The sequence below is a fragment of the Myotis daubentonii genome, chromosome 6, assembly GCF_963259705.1.
Source record: "Myotis daubentonii chromosome 6, mMyoDau2.1, whole genome shotgun sequence".
Lineage (NCBI taxonomy): Eukaryota > Metazoa > Chordata > Mammalia > Chiroptera > Vespertilionidae > Myotis > Myotis daubentonii.
Window position 1 is genome coordinate 29,115,019 of NC_081845.1, and position 26,620 is coordinate 29,141,638.

The window sequence follows — 26,620 nt, forward strand, 5'->3', positions numbered from 1 at the left end:
ACAAGCAAGTAAAGGAGTCCTCCAGATGACTGTGAGAACTTGACAACTTAGAAACCAGTAAATTTTAAGTGAAATTCAACTTTCATAAGCCAATGGTCAATGTAGTACCCAGAGGATTCTGAGAACCTCAATGCTCAATTGTACCGGTTATGATGAAAGCTGAGAGATTTGTTGGGTAGGCAATGTGGCAGTGCTTATCAAAGTAAGAAAACATGCTGTTGTTTACTGTGTATCCAATATAATTTATTATCCAGAACATTTTTAAAATTCAAAACTTTGATCCCAGTAAAAACCACATTGACTCAATTATGCAAATAGCTTCTGTCAGAAAAATCTCTTCATTTTAAATTTCTAAGATTCCTACCTAATATGTCCTTCCATTTTATCACAAAATCAGATGGTCCCCCCCAGCCATGTTCCCTTCTCCTGGACGTTCAGGAAAAGCTCTGTGTGTTTCTGAGCTGGAGGTCCCGGCAGTTCTGGGGGTCCCTCTGGTCTACATTCATCTGAGCTGCAGTGTCTAAATTTGCACTTCAGTAAAAGGCTTAAGAATATTACTCAGGAAATGGAAATCATTCCTATTTCACAGGAACCTTTTACATTAGATTTTAAACATATTTGAGGATATTCTCTCCATCACCAACAAACTGTTACCCATAAAATCAGTTTCCTTCCTGCTGAGACATATAGAAAAAGGTTGAGTAGGAGAGAAAATGAGTGATGAGTCCTTTGGGGAATTTACTGATCATATTCATTAACCATGAAAAATGGGGATTTTTTCATTAATCTCTTGTCTACCACTGCTTTCTCTTGGAAACTAAAACAAACAAACAAACAAACAAACAAACAAACCCTCTGTCATGTACATTGTGTTCACAGATGTATTACAGGGCATGGCATGACTGTCTCTTCACCAAGCAGGAGCTGGGAGTGTTCAAAATCTCTTTACTGCTTTCCTCAACTTACATTTAGGAAAGAAAATTTAACCTCAAAACCATAAGGTTTTCAAAGTTTAATCCAAGGTTTGATAATGACATTTGTCATTTTTTTGTGAGGTGAAACTTTTTACTTAGTAATCTACCTCTACCAACAATGGTATAAATTCCCAAGCTTGTATTTTATTACTTAAGTGTGTGAAGATGCTTATAGGCTGGGAAACAGTTTCTTTGGACCTTATTAATATCATCACAAGCCATCAAATGTACCATTATACACACCTGCAGTTTTAGTTTAATTTCTCAATATGGAGCTCCCTAGTGCTGTAAAGACCTACAGTAATGTGGTTAGCTATATCTACCTAGATTCATTTCACTTTTCATCTCTAATTGCATGTTAAAAGTAAATTTCCAGTTTCCCCACTCATCTGATATGTTTAAAAGAAAAGCAGTATGAGAGCAATCCTCACATGAAAACAGCCAGCTATCATTTCATTCTCTGCGATTTCTTTTTATGGTAACCAAACCCATGCGAAGTCATTTTTGGCACTCATCGCCAACAAAGAAGAGGTATTCCAAACATGGTTTCACATTCCCATTTAAAATTTTCCCTAATGTCTTTGAGTGCTACGGGAGGAGTAAGATGTTTTGCCAGAGGATATGACTTTTGGGTTTTCTGTGGAAGGTGCTCCAGCCCATAGGAGTCCACCAGTCAGTGAAGACAGGCGGTATCTAGCAGGCTCAGCACATTTTTCAGAGAGGTAGTGATGAAAAAGATACTACCCTCTGCATGGCTACTTCAGTGGTAATGGAACTAAAGGGACTGAGCAAAGGAAAAGAAAATGAGCCCAGCTGGCATGGCTCAGTGGTTGAGCGTTGACCTATGAACCAGGAGGTCATGGTCCAATTCCTGGTCAGGGCACATGCCTGGGTTGCAGGCTTGATCCCCAAAGGGGGTTGTGCAGGAGGCAGCCAATCAATGATTCTCTCTCATCATTGATGTTTCTATCTCTCTCTCCCCCTCTCCCTTCTTCACAGAAATCAATAAAAGCATTTTTTTTAAAAAAAAAAGAAAAAGAAAAGAAAATGATATACTTCATGGAAGAGTTGCCAATTTCCTAAAAGTGTGCCCTGTCCTTTGGCCCCTCTTCACAGTCCCACTCAAACAAATTTGGCAAGCAGTTCAATCATTTCCTCACACAGGCCCTGAAAGGAAAGGCACAGAACAGCCTCCCGTACAGACCCTGACAGAGGTCTCCTCAGGATAGCGGCTGGGTGGGATTGGCAGGAAGGCAGGCTCGCTCTGCAGATGAATAAAGGCCCACAGTGTCCAGGGTTGTCAATCTGGGATCTTTTGCTTAGAAAAACACTATCTTAGAAAAAAACTTCACCTCAGGAAATTAATCATTACTTGAGTGGTGGCAAAAGTCAAGTGAGCATTAAATAATAACATCTGGTATAAAATGACTGGCCACAGACACCACTTCAATACTTCCAATATTTTAATACTGAAACATTTAGAAAAATTAAAATGGTTATTTGGTCTTTTTTTGTGTGTGAGAATTTAGTGTTACCATTTCACTTATAAACAAACATAGGTCTTATGATAATTAGTGAACAAAATTTTAGAGGCCATTTCTGCACCTTTGCTTTTCAAAAGCCAGAGATCAATCACAAAATATTTTAAGACATAGATGAGTATCTCAGAGCACCGTTGCTTTAACAATGATAGCCCACAAGTCACTGCCACATATAAGGGGGAAAAGGATCTATTAAAAACTGTGACCAGTGCCAGAGTCCAGCTGAATACAGACTTATTTCCTCAGAAGGATTAAAAAAGGCACCTTCCTGAGAGCCAAAGTCATTACAAATGCTTCTTTTATTAGCAAAAATTCCCATAACAACCCAGTTTTCCCTAAAATGAGCAAGTCACCAATATGAGGAAGATACTTGATATTTCGTAAAACTCTGCCAAGCAATTCAGATAACTTTTGGAGAAAAGAAAAAATATTATTATTTGACTGTGGCTTGCGAATCTTCATATTTTGTCATACATTTTTTGCAATATTTTTACATCTGCAATTTTGTTTTTCTAGTGAAATGTTTTCCCATTATAAAGCAAAAGTAATTAGGAGTTACTACTAAGTCGAATTTGACATGAAAATAAACTTTGCCAGAAAGAAATTCTCCTACATGAGGCTATCTCATTCAAAAATTATAATTAAACCTAGTCTCTCATGAAAAACAAAATAAAGTCAAACCTAATCTTCATGACACTTTTCTCTCTAAATAGCATATACATCGTTACCCCAGATTTGATGACAAAGTAAGTTTATATATGGATGCAACATAGCCAAACTGCTTTTTAAGTTAAATGTAAAAACAATAGAATTAAAGAATAAATTTTAGTTATTAACCTGTTATCCTCATATCACCAAACTGCATCACAACTGTCTTTGCCTTCCACAGTTCCAACTCTCCCACAGCAACTCATGCACAACTTCTGGGAATCTAAAAGATGAACAAGAAGGTTTAAACAATGATGACACTTGTAGTGAACTCAATAGGCATGCTTATTCTTTACTCACAGAAACTGCCTTCCCTGAGGGGGCAGGGGGAGGAATTGAACTGGATCTCTCAAGAAGACTTACTTTTTTCCCTAAGGAAAAAAAATTCCTGTCTTCTAATATAGTTTAAATCTTTGGAATTAATACTTGTATTAAAAGAGAAGTTGCAGTAACAGCAAAAGTGGAGGCCGTTAAGAAAATAAGGCTAGAGTTAAAAGTTAACATAGAAATTATGCCACCAGAGTCCAGGATACAATTCTGCGCTATAGCTGAGATTCTCACAAAACTAAACTCCACAGGATAAAGTCACAGGTCCTTGTAGCAAATTCTTTTCTATAGTTTACATCAGCAATGTTATGTTCTGTGCTAAAATTAATCTCTAAAATAGGAAGCCAAAACCAACCAAAGTAAAATCCTGATACTTAACAAACCCTAGTAAGTAGCAAAGAAAGGGACTTTCTCATACTTAGAATTAATATTTATCCAAGTCTGACCCAAAGAAAGGCATGGAAGGTCACTCATACTATTTAATCCAAACAGATTAATCAGTTAAGCATCTTAAGATGGTTTAGCACCAAGTATGAAAGGCCTATATAAATGTTTTAAACTCCCCTAGATGGTTATTGTATATTTGCTCTTTTAAAAATACATTTTTTTATTGATTTCAGAGAGGAAGGGAGAGGGCTAGAGAGATAGAAACATCAATAATAAGAGAGAGAATCATTGATATCTGCCTCCTGCATACCCACACCGGGGGTCAAGCCTGCAACCTGGGCATATGTCCCAAACCAGGAATGTTTGAACAGTGACCTTCTGGTTCATAGGTCAATGCTCAACCACTGAGCCATGCTGGCTGGGCTTTTCTCATTTTTTAAAAATATTGCACTTTCTTCCAGAAAAGCTACTGTCTCTTAGGAAGGACTAAAGCATCAATACATGACAACTAAAATGGGCCTTAATCTAGTGCCAGTTCATGAGAACGTTCAAAGTGCTTAAAGGAAGAAGCTTGCTTAATTGTCCCCCTCCACTCTGCTCATCACTGCAGTAGCCCTTTGGGACACCCTGTGCACATTGAGACATGAATCATTCTAAGCAAGCAGGCCCACTCAGTTCCTCAAAAGACACAAAAGGTGCAAAAATAGCTTCTGCAATGGAAGCAAGAACCACATCAGCAACCAGATGAATGTGGGTGGTCAGATAAGATTGTGTTGCTGCAAAGGGCAAATTATTAAGCGAATGCTAGATTTATTTTCTTTCTTACACTTTGTTCTTCTTGCCTCAAATCAACCATTTGCTGGCACTTAAAATGACACTTGACAAGCTCTACTATTTTCAAAACTGAAAGCTTCATCGAACCAAAGAGCATGATTGATTAAACACCAAGGGAATAGTGGCAGTGTCCTAAAAAAAGAGAAAGAAAGGACATATATGTTCTATAAGATAATAAATAATTAACTATAGGTATATTTTTAACAAACCAAGTAGCACCTCTTTTTTGGAAAAAAAAAATCAAGTTATAAAACTTAAAAAATACACACCACAATTACACCTTGGCAATATGACTCTACGCTAAAGTAAAGCATGGCATCCTTCAGAAAACAAATAAGTCACCGAGCTACTTTACACTCCGAGCAAAATTCACCAGGACAAAAATGGGCCAAGATTCTATAAATAGTGCTCTATATATGGAACCATAACTTGCACTATTGAGTCACTACCTATGATTGGCAATCCTATAGTCACTGAACTAAGGAGTAAGAAGGGAAATGGAGAACATAATTCTCAGGATGCTAGCCCACAACTTCTAACTGTGGAGCAACTATAGACAGGCTCCCAACCATTCCCTAACCCAGAAATCACCATTCCCACTAACAAGCTCCACAGGCAAAGCAGAGCAGGTGAGAACCCCCCATACAAGTGGTGACAGGGCGATGTTTTCAGTTCTGAGTCTGCTTTTCTAGCCTTACTTTCTAGGGCTCTGGTTACTGGCAACAGAAAACACTTGTCTCACAACATGCATATGTATCTGGAATTTTCTTTTTTATATCCTCACTAGAGGATAATTTTTCCATTGATTTTTGTTTTTAGAGAATGTGAAAGGGACAGGGAGAGGGAGGGGGGAGAGAGAAATATAGATGTGAGAGAGACACATCAAGTGGTTGCTTCCCAAAAGCACCCTGACTGGGGGCGGGGAACAAGTCCACAACCCAGGTACTTGCCTGTGAGGGGAATCAAACCCTCGACCCTTCGGTGTGCTGGCTGATGCTCTAACCACTGAGAAACACTGGCAAGGATTATTTCTGGAATTTTAGAATACAAAAAATCCTTTTCACTCAAAAGAGGATCCAGAATTTGTTTCTGTCATATGACTTACAACTCATGACTTTGTCAATGTCTGATTTTTCCCTTAATGAACTTAAAAAAACAGTGATAATGATGTACTTATATTTTACCTCATAGAAACTTCCAGGTAATTAGTGTGATTTTAAAGCAAAGATTTAGACAATATTTTATTTTATTATATTGTTTAAGATATTACATATGTGTATTTAGACAATATTAACATGAGAGATATGACAACAATTTCTGAGATTTTGCACAAATCATTTTGTTGCAAATTGGAATCAGTAATGGCCTCTCCAAGGGGGGCAATTATTGGTACTATTATAATAAAGACATCGTGATAATCATCATTTCAGAAAAGTATTTATGCATTAGTTTTAGATGAGTTTTTGTGCCTTAGTTTCTCTAACAAAATAAAAGAAAAATATTTCCTCCAACAGCTCCTGAGAATGTGGTATGACAACTCATGTTTCTGTTCCAAAGAAATCAACAGTTTACACACTACACTATTAAACAATGGAACAAAAGAAAGAGATTTTTCATTTCTTTAACTTTACTTTCAGCTTATTAGATTCAAAAAAATCACTATGCAATGAAAATTTAATATTCAATAAAACTAACAAGTTTTCAGGAAATAGTGTTAACAGATCTTGTTAAATATCCCCAGTCATTTAAAATCCATTCCTCAGAGTGAGGTGAAAATTACCTTTCAATTTAATAACAACATATAGACTGAGTCTTCCGTTACCTGTAGGTTTGTGGAAGAGTTCCTTAAAAATATTTTCCAACCCTCTATCTCCTATTTGTAACAAACACTTGAAAAGTTCGAGTATTATTGTTTCTCTCTCAGTGGCTTCTCAGCCTTTCTACTTTAGAAAAAAATTCTTGGCATTAGATATTTATTCTTGGATGCTTAAAGGTTATTATCACTAAATCACTACGCTAAGCAAGGGTCAGAGGTTATATTGAGCTATGATTAGATAGATGGATAGATGATAGGCAGGCAGAGAGAGGGATTTTTAAACTATCCATTGTTGGCAGTGTGCTTTATTATTTTAAGTCTTTATTACTTCAAATTATTTTAAGACAAGTTATGGTTTAATAATTTAATATGACTTTTTGATGAATCTTGCAAGATATTGAAGTCTCATTAGCAAACTTCTCATGCAAATATAAGTACCTTCAGTCATTCTTATTTTTTTCTGAAGTTAAACAAATACACACTAGATAATAATTTTAATAGAAGAGCTGATAAGATAAACGAGTTACACTTTAGATGAGAGTTGTCACAATTAAAAATAATAATTATTTGCATAACTCTATGAAAAATGGCAGAGGAGCTGGAAACAAGATGTGATCAATATGTTTCTTGGTTAAAAGGAGTGTTTAAGTATTACATATAAAGGAATGAATGCTACTCTTCATACATTAGAGAAGAGCTATTTTTATTTTATAGAATATAGTAGAAGAGATTTAAAAGTAGTAGGTAAAGATGGGTACTGAAAAATAAATCAATGCTCAAGATACACTTTATCAATTCCACCAAAAAAAGAAAAAGAAAAAGAAAAAGGAAAAGGAAAAGAAAAAAGGTTCTAAATTGGCCCATTGATCCACTTTGCAATGTCTAGAATGGTAAGGTAAGAGACACTTGGTAGGTGGCTCAACCTCTGAGCCACATCCGCCAGGCCTACTTCCTTTTATTTAAAGCTTATTAACCTGGCCTTATTGTAGGCACTGATTGAGTAAAGGAATGAAAAATGAATAATAAGTAATATTGAACTTAAGATAAGCAAGACATTTATCATCCGTACTTTAGAGCTAATCAAAGAAAATAACAGTAGCTAAAACCTGTGCTCCTTTGAACTGTTTGTCCATTTTTATAGAAAATAAAATGAAAATTTTAATAAAGTGAAATTTTTAATTTTTCAAAAATGAGTACATGGTAGCAAAATTAGCTGTCAAAGCAATCAATTTCTACAAGCAATAAATTATTTAGTATCCAAAACAAAACTATTTCATTCTCAACCATTTTTTAGCATAACCTATTTTCCATTATCAAGCTTTTTTATACTCAAATAATTAAAAACTTTTTAAAGTAAATATTTTAAGTCAAGTCATGAGATCATCTCCAAAGCAAGGGCAGTTCTTTCATTGACAGTCAATAGAGGCAAACACTTTGGATCATAATATCCAGAATTTACCATGGAGGTGATCACCTGGTCACCCCATCTCCACAGGCACTAGTTCTGCAGAATGATGTAAGCTGTCTTGTTTTTGCAAAAAGTCAAGGCCAATTAGATGTTTCATATAATTAAAAATATTTTCTGTTTTCTCATTTGTGATACATCTTTATTTTTACATTCCCATTTTTATTTTTATTTTTATTTTTATTTTCCTTCCTTTCAATTCCCTCTACTCTATCCCTTAATGCTATTGTGGCAGGTAAATAACTACATCTTGCAAAGCTATTCTAAATATTTACTCGTTAATTAAATATCTGAGGAGAAGACCAAAGGAGCAATATTTGACTACTACCCTAATGAGAAATATGCCATAACTAAGTCCTAACTCCAAAGTATTGTTTTCTCATGTTTTATCTTTTAAGTGCTTATGTTTACTATTTTGGTTGCTCCAGGTGTACGTAAACAAGGTCATGATTCTTTCTCCAATTTTTCTTTTACTCCTGGATATGCCAAATTAGCATAAAGAAAGGCCAAAGTTAACTTTGGATTATGTAAACAAAGAAAATAGAGAAATCAAATCATCAAATATGTATTATATTCATAAGAATACACAAAACAGGCTGACCTTGTCTGAAGAAAAATCCATCTCTTAGAAAAGAGCAGCCTCCCACATCAATGCAAATAATACAAAAAGCAATAAAAGCACAGCTGAAAACTTGGACTGCATTCCTTATTTCATTCTATAAGTAATTCTCAGATGTGATGAAAAAGAATTGCCCTCAGTCTTCCTACAGTAGGCCTACACACAATAAATATCCTTCAAAAAGAAATCAAGGTGAGGCCTATGACATATAATCTAACCAGACAGGCATAACCACCTGTAATAACTGAGCTTCTGAAATCATCAATTCTTTCTCCTCTGTTAAAAATTTTAACAAAGTCGGGAAAATGACCAGTATGCCTGCCAGTGAAGAGGCATACAACCTTAGTAAATCAAAGAGAAAATTTTGATTCAACACTGGCCCAGGACTGGTGCAGCACAAAGAATAAATAAATTACAGGGTACTATCCTTCCAGACTTTAGAAATGGACATAAAGTTAGCACACAGCAAATAACCTGAACATCAGTTATTGTCAGAGTTTTAGAAAGCATATGATCAAACAGGGCTTGAACAACCAGGAAAGGCCCAATAAGCAGTTCAAATGGAAGTCATACTTTACCCAAATGAAATAACCAGAAAAGATGTATAATTACCTGTGCTTCCTGGTTATTCAGGGACTCCCTGGCATACTGATAAACTCTGAATGGCATTCATATTTTCAGACTCATCTTGGACTATATCATTGCCTACAAAGTTTAAGGCTAGAAAAATACTCATTTCCAGCAGGTGTTTATAAGATCCCACTGGACAAACTCTGTTAGACAATTCAGAATTCCATCTATTGGTCCATCCACTCATTCAAATCACATCTTTTCCAAAGCTCATATATTAACGAAATCAAGTCAAATATTATTAATATGCAAATTTCATTTTTATGTGAGTTTGAATCCAGATATTATTGTCTCATTTACCAAATGTATACATTTGTATAAGTTTATATGTAATTAAATACAGATATATGCAATTTAAGTCAATTTCAATGACACCAACTAGGACTTGAGAATAATGCACACACATGAAACTAAAATATAAATAAGATATAATTCATGCCTGTTAATGGGTGAAAAAACATATAAACAATAAGCTATAAAAGCAATAGAGGCATAAATGGGAGTTCAAAAACAAGTGAAACAAGAGGTTGCTTGGGAATACTTCATTTAAGAAACACTATTTTAGATCTTGAAAGAAGGCTAGGATTTGGCAACTAGAAATGCAGAGGAAAAGCATTTAATGTGAACATATCCTGCAATAAAGAGCAGCAGGGGATGTTGAAGAAACAGTCAGTGTGATTAAAATATTCAGCATACTCAGGCAACTTGAGTTAGGGTTGAGGAAGAAAGGAGGTGGCTTGATTTGGTTCATAATGAGAGCCACCAGAAGTTCTAAGCAAATGAGTGCCACAGTCATAGAGACACATTAGAAAGTTTATGCTTATATCTCATCTCTTTCCATGCCCTTTTCGGGCCAGCTTCTGCAAATGTTTAGCTTGAAAAAGAATCAAATTGAGAGGACATTTGTTTTAAGAAAAAGAAAGCTTGAAGTTAAGAGGGAAAAGATACAAGTTATAATTAGTAAAAGCCTCTTGTAAAAGTGAGAAAGAAAAGAGAACTCAAAAATATAGATTAAAGGATCAGTTTCAGAAGAAAGAATGAAAAATTTTCTGTTTTAGAATGGAAGGAAGAAAGAAATAATAAAGCAAGATAACCTTTTCAATAGAAAATAAATTCAGAAGTTCCCTTAAGATGTTCTGAATTAACTGAGTAAAGGGGCTAGAATTAATTGAGGGGCCTGATGAGTTTAAACAGTCATTGCCCTGAGTAATTAATGCATTTAACAGTTTTAGGTAGAACGCTATTCTTATTGTGCTATTTAAAAAGGATATTTGTTGCCTGGTCGGGTGTGGCTCAGTGGTTGAGCACTGATCCAGGAACCAAGAGGTCACTGGTTTGATTCTGGGTCAGGACACATGCCTGGGTTGGGGGCTTGATCCCTAGTATGGGGCATGCAGGAGGCAGCGGATCAATGATTCCCTCATCATTGATGTTTCTCTCACCCTCTCCTTTCCTATCTTCCTAAAACTCAATAAAAACATATTGAAAAAATAAATAAATAAAAAGAATATTTGCAAAATTTATCTAAGTCGATAAATATATGCAAATAATATATTATCATATCAAATAATTCAATAAAATATATAAATCTACCTGTTTTTTAAATAAAACTCTGTAGATAATGAATTATAAACCAGTACATTTAAGACAATTTAAAAAATCTTTATATCCTGTATAAATATTCTTTGAAGCATAGTTGCAGAGGTTTCCTTTTTACTATAAATGTAAACAGTGATCTACACTAATTTTAGAAATGTTACTGAGTCTTAGAAGATCAAACTCTTAGTTAATATCCAAAATACAGATTCCTTACCTTACTGAATTAGCTACTTATATTCATCACACACGAACTATATTGAAAATTAAAAAGCCAACTGAATGTTACATAGGACATAAGACAATGGCTGGCAGAGTAGAAAGTCAACAGATATTTGTCAGCTGAGTGATTGAATGAATAACATAAATGTGAATACATGAATCAATGAACTAAGAAATGAATGTGAATATACCATGTGTGTATGTCCAGAACCTGGGAAAACACTCTTTTGGCTTAATGACTGAGAAAGAGCATCATATATCTTCAGACATGGAGCTTGTAAGGGGTCTAGTCAAGTCCAACACCATACCCAACAGTCAGGGATACTGAAACCCATCGGATCTAAGTGACTCATGTAAGTGGACTTCGGAAAACTTGAGCAACCCCAATCTCAAAAAGGATTCATTTTAGAATTTCTAGAACATTTTCAGCTACCAAACACAAAAGGAAACTTTTCATACATTTTAAATGCTATACACTTACGTAGAAAAAACACACACAAAACAGAAGTATGTATTTTTTGTAACCAAATAATAAGTTTAAACATCCAACCACTTTACCCTTCGTTAAGGATCTCAGTTCAACACAGTAATTAAATTAAACAATTGAGAGTTAGGCTTACATCTCTTTACCCAAAATGTGAACAATAAACTATTGATTTAACTTGGACTCTCCAATTTCTCATGCTTTCTTTCCTGTCTCCTTATTGATTGGAGTGGTCATTTTAATTGCTAAAGACCAGTGATGTGTGATACTGAGTCTATGTGCTTTACTTATTCCAAACATAGAAATGTGAAGATAATAGAAAACCAGGGAAAATGAAAGATGACTCCTGGATTAGAACTTGAAGCATCAGGGCAATGCTTCAGCCACAAACTTCTGCCTCTGCTCTCAGTGATGGTGAAGACAAGTAGGACAACGCTGACATCAATGGCTCACGAGATATAAAAAGCCATCCCTTGGGTTTGCTCATGAATATTCCTATCTTTTGCAGTCTTAGAGCACATTTACCTCACTGACTATCAAGATCCTGGCCTACTTGCTAACTTGAAGGGCAGAATGGGGTAGTATTTAAAGCACCTAGGTTTAAATAAATCAGGAATCAAGCATTCACCAGCTACATGACCATGAACTCTTAGTATAAAGGAAGTAACAATATCAAATATCACCTATCAATCTCATTCAATTGTGAGACTTCAATAAAACATATTAAATTCAAAGAACCCAAAACACTTAGCCGAAAGTAACTGGTACATGGCGATTGTTCAAGTATTATTGTGGTTGTTATTATTATGGGTTATAGCTGCCCTCAGAGATTTAGCCTGGGCCTTGGTCACTACAATTCCAGATAATACCAGGATATAGAGCCAACTTAGAGTTTGAGGCAACTGTACAAGATGACAATGGTTCACTCAAGCCTGGCTTAGAACCAACCTAAGCCCTTATATCTAGGTTGAGAGCCTCACCTACACCCCAGGCACAGGAATGAGGAAGGAGTGCCTGGTTGCATTCCTCGACATGAATTTTTCTCATAATTGATATGGGCTGAATGTTTGTGTTCTCCCAAAATTCAGATATGATGCCCTAGCCCCCAATATGGCTATATTTGGATGGGGCTTCTAAGGAAGTAACTAAGGTTTAATGAGGTCATAAGGGTGGTGACCTGATCGCACAGGTTTAGTGTCTTCATAAGTAGAGACCTCAGAGAGCTCTCGCTCACTTTCTCCCTCTACATGCACACGAGGAAGAGGCTGTGTGAGCACACAGTGAGGTGGTGGCTGCCGGAAAGCCAAGTTGGGTTTCAGAATGGGACTATGAGAAATACTTTTCTGTTAAACCACCAAGTCTGTGGCTTTTTTAAAACGGCAGACTGAGAAGACTAATATAATAATTTAACACAATTTTGCAAAGAACATAAAATTGTTGGAATGAGGGAGAAAAGGTGCAAAGAAAAGAATATTGGATTTTGAGTCAGGAAATCCATACTCCTGTACTGGTTCTAATACCTTGGAGCTGTATAATCTTGGACAATTTATTTAATCTTTTTTACCCTTTTTTCTTCACTCAGAAATAAAAACAGTAATTTCTCCCAATCATGGTTGTTGTAATCAGGATGTCTACTGGTGTTTTTTTGTTTGTTTGTTTGTTTGTTTTTTAAAGATAATGGGATGAAGGGGGACTCCTGTGGGGGAAGAAATTACAACAATTAAAGATATTGTATCTCATAATTCTATATTACTACACCAAGGAAGACATTGTAATAGTCATGCTGTGCTAAATTCTATCAACACTTAAATATTTATTGATGGCCTGAATATTCACTTTTTATGGTATCATTAGTGAGCAAGGTGATTTTTTTCAGTGTTTTAGTGAATAATTTATCAAAAAAAAATTGTTGATGATTCTATACCACATACAGCCCGCTACCCCCAATTCAATGGTTATCAAAATATGCATTGATTGCTACTATGGTCAAGGTAATATATCTATTCTAGTTTATTTAGCATTAAAAAGGAGCCGTGTGGTATACAATTTTTAATTGTCTATTTAAAATTAATCCTCATGGGAGAAATTTATCTGGTGTGTCAAATCAAGAATAATTTTATTCTAGCCCTAGCTGGTTTGGCTCAGTGGAAACAGAGTGTCGACCTGCGGACTGAAGGGTCCCAGGTTCGATTCCAGTCAAGAGCACATGCCTGAGTTGTGGGCTTGATCCCCAGTGTGGGATGTGCAGGAGGCAGCAGATCAATGATTCTCTCTCATCATTGATGTTTCTATCTCTCTCTCCCTCTCTCTACCTCTCTGAAATCAATAAAAATACATTTTTAAAAAGAATAATTTTATTCTAACTGAAAACTGGCTTTATAGGTCCGACATTTGAAGCCTTTTAAGTGTCCCCATTTAGGTTGGCTGCTGGAAAGCTAAGGTGTTTATTCCAAGCCTCCCTCTAGGACAGTGGTTCTCAACCATGGCTGCACATTAGAATCACCTGGGAATCTTTTTAAAATCCTGATTTCTGGGCCTCATCCTCCGGAAATTCTGTTTCTTTGTTATGGGGTGGGCAACAAAGAAACAGAATTTCCGGAGGATGAGGCCCAGAAATCAGGATTTTAAAAAGATTCCCAGGTGATTCTAATGTGCAGCCAAGGTTGAGAACCACTGCTCTAGGAAGTACCCAGGCCTTCTTGGCATATATTTTGATCACTAACATCATTTCTAGTTTCAAGTACTATTCCTACTTTTGGTTCCCATCATATTCACGCTTACTAATATGTATACATACATACCTCAAGAATGGGAACTGTTACAAAAAAACACACAACAAATGTAGCTGGACACTGTTTCGAAAATTGAACATATATTTACATTTCAATCGTGATTGGGCAGCACAACTGTGAAAACTAATTGGTTCCAGGTATATAAAAGGAATGTGAAAACTCCCCAAATATTTGTCTTTTCTTTCAGCCTTCGACTGTATTGATTCCAAGGAAAGGGAGGATTTCATAAATATAACAGAAAAGGTACATACAACACAACTCAAGAGAAACTAATCATTTTCCTTCTCTAAGGAATTGCATATGAATAATATGGAAATAACATGGTCAGATTATATTATCTTTGAGACATGGTCGAATTTTCAGTTACTGTCAAAGCTCAGCAGCACACATGGTAAATACGCCTGACATATTCTTGGACACAGATAACTTATACTGGCAGATCCTACACACAAATCCAGTGAAGGGGTTGGATGAATATTTTTTTATTTGTTAGCATCCATAGGGTATAAAATCAGATTTGGACATATGTATTTCAACAAGTTTAGAACCCATTTGCTCAGAAAGCATGTCAAGTCTCTAACCAACCTCTACTTTTAAGGTATAAGCATCAAATGTCCTAAATGTTACTAAAATTTTAAATAACAAATTAGTCTAAAAATCATTTTCAGTGCCATTTCAATGAACCAGTTGCATGTGATTTAATTTGATCTTTATTTTCAAATAAACCCAAATGCTAGAGAATGTGTGTACAGGATTCATAATTTTGGATTTGTCAACATTGACCTATATCCAATATGGGCATATTGGCTTAATTCCTGTGTTCTTCACACCCATATAAATAACTTGAAGAACATGACTTAAACAATGTTACCAGAAATAATTCATCTTAAAAAAATTATAAGTAAATATACATATTTATTTAACTGGTTTATAGGATCCATGGGGTCCATGGCATGAAAATGGGCTTGCACAAGTATATATATTTACTTGATTTACACAATATTCGTTGATTCCACATTTACTGATGTTATTTGGAATCTCACTTTCATTCTCTCTGACATATGGATGGAAAAAGAATTTGCTTTAAAAATCTTGTTAAGAATTCTTCCTTAGCACATATTCTCATTAAAACAACAAAAATAGGGGGAAATAAGCAAAAGCACTTAAACAAAAATGCAGAGAAGATTATAAAATTAAAAATATTTTATCATATTGTCTAACTTACTAGGCTTGCCCTGATTTCATTAAGGGTCTTAGATAAGGTTCCAGCACTAATTTTATTGCGGCATCTGCTCTCTGCTTTTAATACCAGTATAAATTATTTGAACAAGCAGATTATAACATTTCATTTACTCGATAACTAGCAATACAATACAGAGAAGAAAATGTTTTAATAATGTCTAGTGTAGGTGCATTATTTTATTTTCAAAACTTAATTCAGCCTCCTTCTAATGTAAGATGAGCATGAGGAAACTGAGGCTTAGAAACGTGAAGCAGCTACCAAGGCAAATCTGTCAAAGATTACACAATCAGCCCCATCTCCTAGCACAAGGAACTTTCCATGGCTTGGATCGCATGGATCCTATAATCCAGTTAAGAGAACATGTGTGGGATGAGTGGGCAGGAGACATAGGGTTAAGATCCCCCCTGTCATGGACTGACCTTGGGTGATTCTCTTACTTTCTCTGAGCTTGAATTTCCTCATATGTAATTGGGGATAATGAAGGTGCTGGTCCCATTTTTATACCACTCTATTGGTGAGCCACAAATTGAGCTGACAGGTGAAAGGTGGCTGCCAATTTAAAATCACCATATAGTAGATATCCTTGTTCTTGTTAATACTAATACACAAAGCAATTTTGTTGCCCAAGACACTAACACGGAAGAAATGAAAAGGCCTGAGCCCTAACAAATACTTCCTACTTCACTGAGAACCCTTACAACGTTCAATTACCACAGTGACCAGTCAGAAAGCTTTTCCACAGTAGTCATGGGGCTACTTTATGGTTAACCAAGGTCAGCCTAAACCTTCTGCACACACAGAGCAGCAGCAAACTTTTATTCATTTTGCTCATTAAATAGAAATCCTTTAGCATCAACCCAAAAGTGAGTTTCCTTTGACAAAGGACTATCGAAGTCCAGGAAGAACTCTAGTCATGGGAGTCCCGTTGAGCTACAGTGGACAGATGTATCAGCATTTGGGAAAAGTTTTACTGTTCCTCTAGCATGGGCTTTCCAGCATCTCCAACCCAGAGGCTGATAAAGGCATTATTTCAGCTGGGCCTGTCACATTGTACATTAGACATTAACCTTTAGTTTAGGTTAATGAGAGTAGAGGCATGGAGGAAAAAAATCCACCAAGAGTGTTTTCTTAATTTGGGGGTAGGGGAATCATTAATGCCCTTAAAAACCCTTAAACATTCGCACTTGCTTGGTGATACCCAGTCCATAAAAACGAAAGCGCTCTGACCTTGAAGACACATGGCATGTTCACTCTTAATGTTTTTCTACATTTTAACCACAGCCCAGTGGACAATTACGGTCCCTTTTCTTCACAATTGTTAACATTAAATTCCGTATTTCAGAAACTGGAGATAAGTACATAGGAGGAAAGAAAGAATATAATATAGTATATGAGCCTGTAGAAACCTTACTTCATTACCTGCTACCATGACTTGTTCATAAAACAGACCTTCCTTTCTTTTCTCCTTGTGGAGAAAGAGGAATAGAGGCTGGAGGTCCTTACTCACAAGAAAGAAAAGGCAAGAGAAAAGAAACAATTTAGATATGGTACTCAGAACCAAAAAATACAAGCACATCACAAGGAAACTATCAATGGAGGGTTTTCATCTTGTCAGCTAATTTTCTCTGACAGGAACATCTCTAAGAAAATGTTAAGTGACTAAATTGCTATTTGGTTTAATTTCTGTGAGATAAAAAGAGTGTAAAATAATAACATTTAAAAGTTCTGAGTTGTAATTTTTTTATGTTTAGGATTAAATTATCTGCACAAATATATCCAAATTGAATTAAAATATTTAATTCTTAAGTTGTTTCACAGCCTACATGTAATAAAGAAAATACTTATCAATAGTAAGTAAATAAAATACTTTTTTCAAGGAATTAGTAATTAGTAAGATAGGTATAAATAATTCAGAAAGTAAATGGAGATGATGTCATTCAAAATTATAAACAAAGGCTGTTCTTGAATTACAGTTTTTGCATGTGTACATAAGTTCTTTGGTGTGCCCAAAAACATGTACACATATATCTGGAAAATTCTTCCCTTTGCTTCTAATGTAGTGATTTAATGTCAAGAAGAGTATCCTAAATAATAAAATGCTAATATGCAAATTGACTGAGTAATGGAATGACCAGTCACTATGACACACACTGACCACCAGGGGGCAGACGCTCAATGCAGGAGCTGCCCCTTGGTGGTCAGTGTGCTCCCATAGGGGGAGCACTGTTCAGCCAGAAGCCAGGCTCATGGATAGCGAGTGCAGCGCATAGGAAGCAGGCCTAAGCCATCAGTCGGACATCCTCCGGGGGCTCCTGGACTGCAAGAGGGTGCAGGCTAGGCTGAGGAACACCCCCGCCCCCCAGTGCACGAATTTCGTGCACCAGGCCTCTAGTTATGAATAATTGCAATGGGCTTCTTGGTAACAATAGGTAATGTCTGTCAAGCATGAAGGAAGAGTGTTTTCCTCCAGAGCAGCCACAAAAAATTCTCTTCCTTTGCTTTGTGTGGTGAGGAGAGGAAGATAGGAATCTTTTGTTACTGCTACTTCCAGGAAAGGAGCCCACTTAGTGACAAATCTGATACACAGAAGGGACTGAGCCAAAAGAATCCCCACAGAAGCAAACAAAAAAACCAACAGATCCTGAAGGCTTCACAGTCTCTGGATCAAGCCGAGCCTGAAAGCACACTACCTCTGGACTGCGAGGAGCATGAGCCAATCATGTTTCTGCTTTTGCTTTAGAGAGCTGAATCAGGTTCTGTGCTCCCCCTATCAGAGATATCATACAAATGCTGATTAAGTGACATTGGTTGGTATTTCTCACTTCTGATATCTACTGACATGTCCATGAAGAGGGCAGGCAGCCAAGAAGCAGGAAGGTTGAACAGTCTTTCACCTGGGTGGCAATTTTACACCTAACTCACTCTGTCCAAACAAAAAGTAATTCTGCTCCTGAGTGCTCAGGGTCAAGGATGACCCCAGTAAGACAGGGGAAGTGCATGCACTCTGAACTTAAGCTGGAATTGGGTCTCAATTCTCACAACCTTGATCCAATTACTGACATTTTGTTTAAATATATTTTATTGATTTTTTACAGAGAGGAAGGGAGAGAGATAGAGAGCTAGAAACATCGATGAGAGAGAAACACCGATCAGCTGCCTCCTGCACATCTCCCACCGGGGCTATGCCCACAACCCAGGCACATGCCCCCGACCGGAATCGAACCCGGGACCCTTCAGTCCGCAGGCCGATGCTCTATCCACTGAGCCAAACCGGTTTCGGCCAATTACTGACATTTTTAACATCTGTTTACTGATCACAAAATGTTCAAGGTTGTTGTATTAAATGAGATACCATGTGTAAATCATTCAGAATAATATCTGGATCAAATAAATACAAAGTATTAGCATTCTTTTTTAAATACTAGCAGAGTTAAATTTCCAGCAGCTGTAAATAAAGGCAAATATTATATTTATAAAAGTAGGTAGGTACTTGACTTTTATTATTTGAACTATAAGAATAGCAGGCATATCAAATTAGCTGAAAATGGTTGTTTGATTTCACATGTATTCTAAGACATGTGAATATGTGTGTGTATGTGTGTGTGTAGATTTTGTCTCAGTGCAGGTATCACTTAAAGCCCAAAAATATTAAAAAGGCAAATTGTTTTTAATTGTATTTCATAAAGTAAAAATCATTAAATGGAATATAATTATTTCACATATTATAGATATTATATATGCAACATATGCATTACACACACACACACACACACACGCACACATACACACACTGACAGCATGACAAGCCATGAAATGTAACTCCTTTCTCAGCTTGTCAGCAGGAAAGCCATTCAGGCCTCCAGTGCAGCCCAGTGTCCCTGAAAGATAGATGAGAATATGAATCTTGTGCTATAATACTAAGAAAGGGGGGAGAGGGAACATCAGGCATCATGTGGGAAAGTTGGATACTCATACTGTAATTTGCTTCTTCTGATCGTATAGAAGAGTGACTAAATATTAGTGAATTTCTGGTCCTTAGCTGGTAGCTTCAAGATCAACAAATTATTTGGAATATTAACATTTTCTACAAGTGTTCCCCACCCCTAAACATTCTAAAAGTTCCAAACATCAGAGTTCGGTCAACTAATTCCTATAATGCATCCCGAGACTGTAATTAAAGTTCAAGGTGGTAAAGTAGCAAACTAGTGACATCAGAGAGCAAGGAAGCCTCTGCGCGGAGATCTAGTGAGTGGGAGAAAATGGTCCTTTTGCAAGCCGGCAAGGAACTACACACCAATACCAACTCCCTTCCCAGCACCATTGACTAGCTTGAACTGTACCTTACTCCCTTGCTCACGAAAATCCAGGCATCACTTAATGCCAGTGAATAACAGATCCTCTTCAAATGCAGGTCAGATTACTAAAGTCTATCACCATTTGTCTTCATCCCCACCCTGCAGAATGTTAAAAACCTTATTGTTGCCCAAGAAGTTTCCCAGAAATTGGATTAAGAAGCAAATATTTTCCCATTATTTCAGATGAGTGTCTGGGCTACAGCACAGCTGGGTGGCATAAAAAAACTCTAAGTGGCTGAAGATCTGAGGCATTAAACTCAGGACACAAAGCATCATCACATTCAGCTGCCGAAGTGTGTCTCGATTACTGCGATTTTTACATACTCATCAACATTCAATTAGCATCCATGTCTCTATTACTGCGATTTTTAGATACTCATCAACATTCAATTAGCATCCATGATATAATATTAGTCACTATTGACACTTATTCACACCTCTGCCTCTGATGTGCGAAGCGCAGAATTCAGGCCTAATAAGGTGGGACTCAAACTGCCAGGTGGCGTCTTCACGCGATTTATGTTTCCCTCTTAGACGTTTGACTCCTTTCCAAGTGAATCGCCGCAAGGTTTTCAGTGTGTCCTTCATTTTTATAAAAGCCCAGTATGCTTAGCGACAAGAGCATAATAAATAAATGCATGTGTGAAAATTGATAAAGGAATGCATTTTCTATTAGAGGGTATCTATTAGATGAGAAAAGATTTAAATTTGTTGAGATTAACAGTTCAAGCCAGATGATAAAATCCTATAAATCACTTCCTTTTAGTATTCTGAGGGATGATAAGCAAAGCAAATGGGAAAATTTGGAAGATTTAGAAGGAGGAATTCCCCCAAATGCATGGAACGTATTAATGCCTGTGAAAATAATTTAAAGAACAGGCTATCTTTCTCAAAGCTGTGAACACTGTTTTGATATTGTTTCTTGCTGGACTAACTACAGGCACTGCAAATGACCCAGGAATTGGGACCTGTGCCAGACAACAGCTGTAGAGGCACCATAAGTCGATCCTTCGCTGCTTCTTGATGTGAAGGGGTATACTGGTATAATGGCATTTCTTGACCAAGCCCGACTCCATAATGGTCACTCTGCAGAACCCTCACTCCCCAGCATGGAGAACACCGAGCAGTGAGTCTGCAGGGGGGTGGATGGCCACAGTGGCTTTGGTTCAGACTGGAAGGGAGAGTTTTCCCCCAGGCTCACCAGGTAGGAGGTCAAGCCAGGGGTCAATATAAAAAAAAGAGAAACACCCTTGGGAACAAGGGGTCCAGAGAGTCACAGCTATAGGTAAGAGGTGCTATGGCAACACGAAAAGAACGCCCGATTCAAGCAAATACCAGTGCACTTTAAAATACTTTAGTTCATTGAATTCTCATGAAAACACTGAAACAGAGCATTTTTACAGTTGAGAAGGTTAGATAAGACCAAAAGTTACAATGATGGTAAATGCCATGGACAGGATTCTGTGCTAATTTTTTTTTACCTAGAAACCCCAATATTTCCACTGATCTATGGCACTTCTCAATCAGCAAAAGAATGCAGCTCTCCTGCTTCTGTATGTACATATATACACTTACTACAGGCCCGGTGCATGAAATTCGTGCATGGGTAGGGCCCCTAGGCCTGGCCAGCGATCAGGGCCAATTAGGGCCTTCAGGCTGCTGGCCGGAGCCTTCCTTCATTTTGTACCGCCCCCTCTTGGTCAGTGCACGTCATAGCGAGTGAGCAAACTCCCAATCTCCCAGTCGAACTCCCAAGGGGACACTTTGCATATTAGCCTTTTATATATATATATATAGATATGTGTAATATGGTACATATATAATATTATATATTAAAATAAAAATATCTACATCATTGGAAAATATGAATGTTAAACCCAGGTCCCTTCTCAATTAACATTCTGGCTTTACCAACTCCAATGAGTATCCAAGGCCACCATGATTATCTGCCTCTAGCTGGCAAAAGGGGTGAAAAGACGGAGGGTCACCCAAGGGAAGGTTTTATTAGTCAGGCACTAAAGTTGCAGCTAACACTTCCACCCACATTACATTCACTAGAATTTAGCCACATGGCTCATCTAACTGCAGGAGAGGATGGGAAATGCATTCTGTGAGTCCCGGAAGGATAGGACATGGGTTTGGTGAACAGCCAGCCAGTCTCTGCCACACTTGTATCAGAAACTGCAGAGATGCTTGCTGATCTAAGGATGGACGGACCAGTCCACCCAAGTCTTGGCCACACAGTAAAAAAGGGGAAATATACTATATGTAAAGCATATAGGATTTAGATCTAATTCACTTAAAATTCACTGATTCACTGCTTGCCTTCCTTTTTCTAATATGCCCCAGCTCAGTATTAAGGATGAAAAACTAGATTACCAAGAGAAAAAAAAGGTAAGTATCATAAAGCAAAGCCCAAAGTTTCAAAGAAAGAATTACCTCATAATAAGTCAATGTTACAGAGAGGAGAGAATCATGAACATGGACAAAGTTTCCTAGCAATACATAAAGAAAAAGTGAGAGAATAAGACAGAGTCTACTTTTGCAATTTATGTTAGGATATCACATTTTTCTAATACTAAGAGGTAAAGCCCTGTCGTGTTTGTGCAACTAAACTAGACTTTACATTATAAAACTCTGACATTGATGCTTTAATATCTAAGTAGCTTTAAAATCAGTTGAGATTAAAAATGGATCAGATGAAAAAGGCGCAAATTTTTTGTTTTAAGTAAATTCATTAAATACACCAAGAATGAATGCATGGTCTTTTAAAGACATCATATAAAACTCTGTAGTATGCAAAGTACTTGGACAAATCTACATTTGACTAAGTCAAGATTGCCAGTATATTTAATCCTTATGAAAAGAAATGTATCAAGTATAAGTTTAAGCTCCATTAGGAAACTATGTGCATATGCCAGTATTTCATCACCACCAGAAATTTTAGGTGATGAAATGCTGCAGATAATGCACCAACCCAGAGGATCTCTATACTTCAGTGGAAGTTACTTCAACACACAAGCTCTCAAAATAGGTTTATTTCTGCTATTTTTCTGACTATATTTTAAAAGAGAAATGACATGGGTTCTGCAGATGCTGGTGAAATAATTACAGTTGCATAGGCGAGGCATATAATTAGTTGAAGAAAGGGGTAAAAAAAAGACTTCACCTACACTACGTGGGCACAGAGTTAGGATTAACCATGAAGCTACTGCTGCCTGTATCTTGCAGAGCTGTAACCAACACTGAGGCGGAAAAAAGAACTACACACACACACACACACACACACACACACACGTGGACACACATAATACAGAGAGAAGCTGCCCTTCCTAAACGCAGGAGAGCACAGACGCCTACACTGAAAATAAACTCAGTAGTTACCTTCCCCTCATAGGTGTGCAGCAAATATCAGGACAGAGCAAAAATCAGAAGGGGAACCATGAAATGATTCTCCCTTGCCTATCATCAAGGGCCAGAGTACCAGTATACTAGCCCAAGTCAGAGAGAAGAAACCTCTTTTCGTGTGATGTGTGTGTAAAAATGCTGTTCCATGTACCCGAGTCCTCAGGGATGGGAAGTTGGAAGTACTGGGAAAGGAACCAAATTCTCTCATTTTCATGTAAAGCTTTGTTGAACTCATAAAGGTTTCAACTTTAAAAAAATATATATTTTGATTGATTTTTTAGAGACAGAGAAAGGGAAAGGAATAGAGAGATAGAAACACCAATCGGCTGCCTCCTGCACACCCCCTCCTAGAAGCCCCTAACCCGGGCACATGCCCTGACCAGGAATCAAATTGGTGACCTTTTGGTTCATGGGTCGATGCTCAACCACTGAGCCACACCAGTCAGGCTCAACTTTTAAGCTCAAGGAGCTCTTAAGTATGAATATCAGAAGCTATTTCTACCTGTTTTCACAATTTCCTTTAATTATTTTTATGACACTTGGAAGTTTCCAATGATACAGTGCAGCGAACTCCAGCTCAAACTTTAATTGCACATGGAAGCAAATAGTGGTTTATTTTTAACTAAGATGTATAAATTCTAATTGGAAGAATTTGCTCAAAGCTTAAACAATCACACCTTAGTGATAAAGAGCTCAACGGACTTGGAAATAATTATAAGGGAAGACTATACATGGTTGTGGCTTGGCCAGCACCACTCAATTTCAGTAAAAGGACCCAAGAAGAATTTAAGAGAAAGTAATGAAATACCAATCTGTGGGGTGCCAAGAACCTCACCATTCATTCATTCGTTCTGCAAGTATTTATTGAGCACATACTACGTTTTAGATGCTGTGCTTGGCTATAGTGGGGGAAGCAAATAAACTTGCTCTTTGCTCTAGAGAAATTCTGTCTAGTGGACATCTCTCCCATCAAGGGTTAGAATGACTGTTCTCCACTTACACATACACACACATATCACTTAATATATCTGTACACTAATGCTTTCATTAAAAAGCAGCATTTAAATCATGGTCAATATCAACACATCCTTAGCACCTCCTGGGTCACTGCCCTATAGATATGCCTGACCTCATTGCATTGTCAGTACTCCCAATACACTCAGTAGATTTTGAAGAAATAAGATATGAAATGGTTTATGTTCTCAAGTAGCTTACAAGCTCCTTTAAGAGACAGCTCATCTACATGAAATGTAAATAACAATTGGGAAAGTAGCATAGATAATTTGAAGCTGCAAATATTCCATAAATAGGGTGCCTATAAAATTTATCATCCAAACCACTGCACCTTTCAGAGAAAAAGGGGGCACTGGCAAAACTTAATATTGGGACTTGGCCTGGTAAACCAGAACCTAAGATTACCTTTTCATAAATCCCTTTTTAGGGGGTGAATTTTGGAATTCAAAATCATATTTAGTTCCTTTCTCAAATCAATATTTTTGGAATGTTTGTTATATTTGATGATCTATGATAGGTTTTTAGAGGCTTTGAGAAGAAGATACTGTAAATAAGATATGTTACTTGACTTCAGAACTTATTCCCAGAGAAGGAAGACATAAAAATTGCTAATATGTTCTGAACGCATCCCATGTGACAACCCTTTGCTAAGTCTTTTGTGTACATTGTCTCATTTAATCAAAAAAATAATCCTATTAGGTGGGTGGTTTTACTCCCATGTTATGTGAGGTTTAGTGTGGTTAATAACTTGTCCAGGGTCACACAGGCTGTAAGTAAGCAGCTGGCTTGGAAACCAGGTACATCCCACTGCAGTGCCCCGGCTTTCAGTCTGTGACAAGTACTACAAGAATAATCCAGAGAAAATCAAATTGTATTTGTGGTTGAAGTAATCATGGATGGCTGAATGAAGGAGAATGATATTACACTTGGACCTGGAAGTATTAGAAGGATTTTGAAGGCAGGGGTTAGAGCGAAAGGCAACTCAGGTTGGTAGAACAATGAACCAGCAGCCTAGAGATGGGAAAGGGTAAGTGAGCTGGGAGGAGTCCTCTTGTTTAGGAGTTCATAGTTTTGCATTGATAAATTGAGAACTGTAAGGCTGAAAAGTCAGCTGAGGCCAAAGCTGACTTAATGTTTAATTAAGCAAATATGAAACTCAGTTTGCATGCCCTGAGTATACTATATGCTTAATTTGCATGTAGGTCGACCAGTATAACCAAATAAAGATATCTTATAGGTAGAGTGTCTCATAAAACTGAAATGAAAGGAAGCAGCTAAAAGGAAGACAAGCAGACATGTGTGTCATCCAAAGGAAGAAAGAATGCTAACTTGGGGCTGGACAAAGTCCTGGGAAATCCCTGTTGGTTAAAATAATGTAAATCAAATCTGTTTTTCCATAGAAACAAGTTATAACAAGGATGACATTTCATATCAATGTTGTAATAAAATCACCCCAAATACTGTAACTAACAGTACCATAACTTGTATTTGTTAAAGAATAATACCTTCAGTGTGTGCATATAAATTAAGAGTGGTGGTTGCCCAGCCGGCATGGCTTAGTGGTTGAGCTTCAACCTATGAACCAGGAGGTCATGGTTCAATTCCCAGTCAGGGCATATGCCTGAGTTGTGGGCTCAATCCCCAGTATGGGGCATGTAGCAGGCAGCCGATTAATGACTCACTCTCATCATTGATGTTTCTATCTCTCTTTCCCTCTCCCTTCCTCTCTGAAATCAATAAAAAATATACTTATAAAAATGAATAAAAAATAAATTAAGAGTGCTGACAAAGTCATAATGTAAATGTACTGAACCTATCCCTAGAAGCAAAGCCTTTGAAGGTCTTGGAGGAACTGTGGGACTTGGTTCCAAAGTGACTCCCAGGAGAGAGATTATGCACAAGGCCATAAAGCCTACCAGCTTGAGGCAAGTTGTCATCAAAAACAGGAGTGACCAGAAGTTCAAACCTGTGGAGTCCAGTCTTGAGCAAACTGACTGGGGTAATCAAGCCCAGCTACAGGGGGGGTCTCCCTATCTCCAGATGCCTCCCCCACCAACTTAACCCACATGTCATGGCTGCCCCAAGAAGCTTCCTAAAGCAGTATCTCTAATATTAATGTTCTCCTGCTCAAAGACTTTCAGTGACTCCTCATCTACCAAGTTCCAATTCCCTGGATTGCCATATATGACCCTCCAGAATCTGGTC

At 37.2% G+C, this 26,620-nt stretch overlaps 1 protein-coding gene across 8 annotated transcripts in view; it reads right to left on the reverse strand.

Moving 5' to 3' along the window:
• The window catches only part of HIVEP2 (HIVEP zinc finger 2), a 180,708-nt gene that overhangs the window by 25,219 nt on the left and 128,869 nt on the right, over positions 1–26,620 (reverse strand). For 7 of the 8 annotated variants that reach the window (XM_059700529.1, XM_059700532.1, XM_059700528.1 and 4 more), the window contains one exon: positions 3,353–3,446. The gene's annotated coding sequence lies outside the window, so the exon portion shown is untranslated. Of the gene's footprint in view, positions 1–3,352; positions 3,447–4,763; positions 4,904–26,620 lie in introns of those variants that run through there. The other variant, XM_059700533.1, reaches the window with a different exon arrangement.